This window comes from Enhydra lutris, unplaced genomic scaffold, assembly GCF_002288905.1.
Source record: "Enhydra lutris kenyoni isolate GAN:26980312 unplaced genomic scaffold, ASM228890v2 scaffoldscaffold12, whole genome shotgun sequence".
Taxonomy (NCBI): Eukaryota; Metazoa; Chordata; class Mammalia; order Carnivora; family Mustelidae; genus Enhydra; species Enhydra lutris.
In genome coordinates, this window is record NW_019154096.1 from 19,623,971 (window position 1) to 19,627,640 (window position 3,670).

The window sequence follows — 3,670 nt, forward strand, 5'->3', positions numbered from 1 at the left end:
TTCTTAATTTTATTATTTTACCTCTAGTTAGGAATCAAATAGTTTTTATGTAGGAGAATTCAAACCAGCAAATATTTATTAAACACTTCTGTGTTAATGCAACATATAATGCAAAGTACCTAATACAAATATGTACTCTCAGAGAATACTTTAGTTAGTAGTTCACGTAAGTTAAAAGTTAAATGAAGGTCTTGAAGAAAATGTCGGAAAATTTATTTTATGTTTTACCAAGCATAACGTGAAATATAGATTTTGTTTTCCTTTAGAATAAATCAAATTTGTAATTTAATCATAAAATTATTTTACGAAAATATTTTAAAAGATCATTTTTTCTGCATGATTATGTAAACTTCCACATGTATTACTAGTGATAGTTAACATTAGGTGGCACTGTTTTCCTTTTGCAAGGAAAAAAAAAAACAAAAACAAACCTTCATTTTTGTTCCATGCCAGCTCATAATGGAATCCTAAAGATTTACAAAGAAGGGCATTTAATGAAAATGCCACAGATGTTTTAGAAATGTGTTGTTCACCAAAATTTTTACATACTAGGTGTCCTATTCCCAGTAATATATGTTATATAAAGAGGAATATGAAACCATACAACAGGTTATAAATCAAGCATCCAATGAGTATACTTTAAATTGTATTTTTTTTGTATGTTCATTCTGATTTACCTTCTCAAGGTTTATACATTTCACAAAATTTTACGTTGTAATCTGAAGTCCTTCCAGTGGTGAGGGAGAAAACTATCTTCTCAACAGAAGTATGAAATTTAAGTTAGAATGGCATCGTTACATTCTTATCTATGTTAGTAATTACTGTGTTTATTTCAGTATCTAAAATCAATTTTTTGTTCACTTTCGTATTATTGTTCTATGAAAGTACTTATGCCTTTTCAATTTAATTTAGAGATTATATGTGTTATAAATGCAATATAAATAACCAACATTTGATAGGCTCACATCCTTTCCTATGATCTTAAATGTGTGAGCAGCAATAATGGGGAAACACACATACACATATACACACACACCACCTCATCATTGGCCAGTTAAGAACACAATGAAAAACAAAGCTAAGTTTTTACTATTCTCTCAATGTTTATCATCTTTTATCAGTACCATTGTAGTCACTTTTTAAATGATTATCTTGCTTTCTTTTCAAATCAGCCTCTACTTTAAATGCCATCGTGTTTCTTCTAAAACACAAATCTTCAAAGGCTCTTCACCCCTTAAACAGTTAATTGCATCTTTTGTCATTTGTCCTGAACTGTCACTCATCAGACTTCCAAGTGCTTTCCCATCATTCTCTGTGTTACATCGTGATAATTACAGTTCCTAAGTAACTTTCTGACTCTTCAATCTTTTTGCACATTCTGAGCATTCTCTACTTCAAATAACTTATTCCTCTTTTTCATTCCGGCCAATTCCTTTGTACATCAAAAACATCCCCTAAACTGTCAATTGCACATAAGTTAAGGTGCTTCCCTTTCTGTCCTATGGCTGTTTTTCTTTAGTGCACACACCGCATTGTACTGGAATTGTCCTATATCTTCTCTCTAATAGATTCCAAGGGACTTGAAAGCAGGGATCTTGCACCGAAGAGGTTGAACGCAGAAAGGAGCTGTACAGCATAAGTGTGAAGAGTTTTTGGCTTCAGATACCTGCTTCTAAATCCCAGTTCAGCAGTTATAACTGTGGGACTTCAGCCAAGTAATTTAACTTTTTGGAGTACACATTTTTCTTCTGTAAAATGGGGATGATAATAAGATCTGACCGATAGAACTGGTGTACAAATGAGTTAATATTCAGGCCTGGAATATTGTAAAGTTTCCATAATTTTTTCCCCCATTGGAATCGCTTTTTAATATTTAAATACAAAAAGTCGAGCACTTAATTTTTTTTTCTTTTTTAGACAGATACACAGGTCTCTCATGGCCAAAATGGGCAGAAGAAATGAGCTCCTGCTCTGTCCTCCACAGTCCCCATCCTGTGGCTGAATCTGCTGCCAGGCCCTCCCTCCCTTCGAAAAATGGGATAGTGAGATCTTCCGGTCATGAGTGATTTAGTGAAAGGGGTAGGATGGCCAGAGCCAGAGTAACTGCACTGCTGCATTCTGGTATCAGGTGAGAACAGAAGAAATGGGACAGCGTGGAGGGCACAGTTGTAAGTTGGGAGGCTCTGTGAGACACTGGGGAGAATTCCTTAGATAGATCAACGTGCCAAAGTTTAAAAAAAAATAATAATCCAAATAATTAGCAGTTCAAACACTACTGAATTTTCAAACTTGTCCTACCAAGACAAGTCATATAGCAGTAGCAATCTAGATCTTTCCAGGTAGTTTAGGTAGAACATTTTCCTCGGAGAGCCTCATGTTAGGCCCTAGAAGTATCTGCCACGGCTGCAGTTGCTGCTGCTCCATTTGCAACTTCTTGGTCTCAAAGACAACAGGAAGAACCAGGATCGTGACGGAAGTGGTCCCAATCCACAAGGCTGCCCTGGAAAACATGTACATTTTCTGAGCCACAAAGGGAGAGATTGCGGCATCTGGACTCTCTCTGGAAACATCCCTGTCAGACCCCACAGTCTCTCCACAAGGGTCTCCTCAAGCTCCTCGCCGTCTTTCTCCTCCAACTCCTCCTGAGTCTTCTCAGAATCGCCTTTGGGAAGCAATTTGTCCGGGAACAGGGGCGCCCCAGGACCACCAGCGGCGGCGGCCATTTGTTCCATAAATATTGATGGTTACTACTATAGTAAATACCTAAATAATACTGATAGCGTGAATAAATTAATACTGAGCTCACATTGCCCTGTAATCACAAACATTGTGAGAGACATTACTATATCAGAAATTATACCATGTTGTGAAATGGCTACCTGCATGATGGATCTTGGATCTCAAATGTGTTGTTTGGGCAATGTTGAACCAGTTTTCAAGATTTTACATTGGGAGAGTTTACATTAACATCAGGACTTTCTGATTTTTTTCTTTTAAGTAAGCTTGGAAAATTTGGCAACTTTTAACCCGATTCTCAATTGATAAAAATAAGCTTGAACAGAATTACAGTAAGTTCCCTTCACACTGATGAAATATTCTCCACTTTGTGCAGTCTGAATCTTCCTAGCACTGGGGCTATCATTTGTCATACTTAGCACTTGAATATTATCTTTAAAAAGATTTATCGACATATAATTCATGTACTAAACAATTCACCCATTAAAGCATACACTTCAATCCTTTTAATATCTTTGTAGAGTAATGCACTCATCATCACAGTCAACTTTAGACCATTTTCATTACCTTCCCAAAAAACCTGCATACTTTACCTGTCAACCTCAGGCCACCCGTCTCCCAGCCATAGACAACCACTAATGTAACTTTCTGTCCCCATGAATCTGCCTATTCTAGATGTTTGATACAAATGGACTTATATGTGGTTCTGCATGAGTGGCTTCTTTCACTTAGCATAGTGCTTTCTAGGTTCATTCATGTTATAGCATGTATCAGTACCCAATTTAATTTTACTGTTGAATAACATTCCATTGTATGAACATACCAAGTTTTTATTTATTTATTTACTTGCCAGTTGATGGACATTTGGGTTGTTTCCATTTTTTGATAATGCTGTTATGAAAATTACGTAAAAGTTTTTGTGTGGCAATACGTT

General features: G+C 36.2%; 1 pseudogene; it reads right to left on the reverse strand.

The window, feature by feature from the left end:
* Positions 1-2,325: 2,325 nt before the first annotated feature.
* Positions 2,326-2,723, reverse strand: LOC111144983 (annotated as a pseudogene).
* Positions 2,724-3,670: the final 947 nt, after the last annotated feature.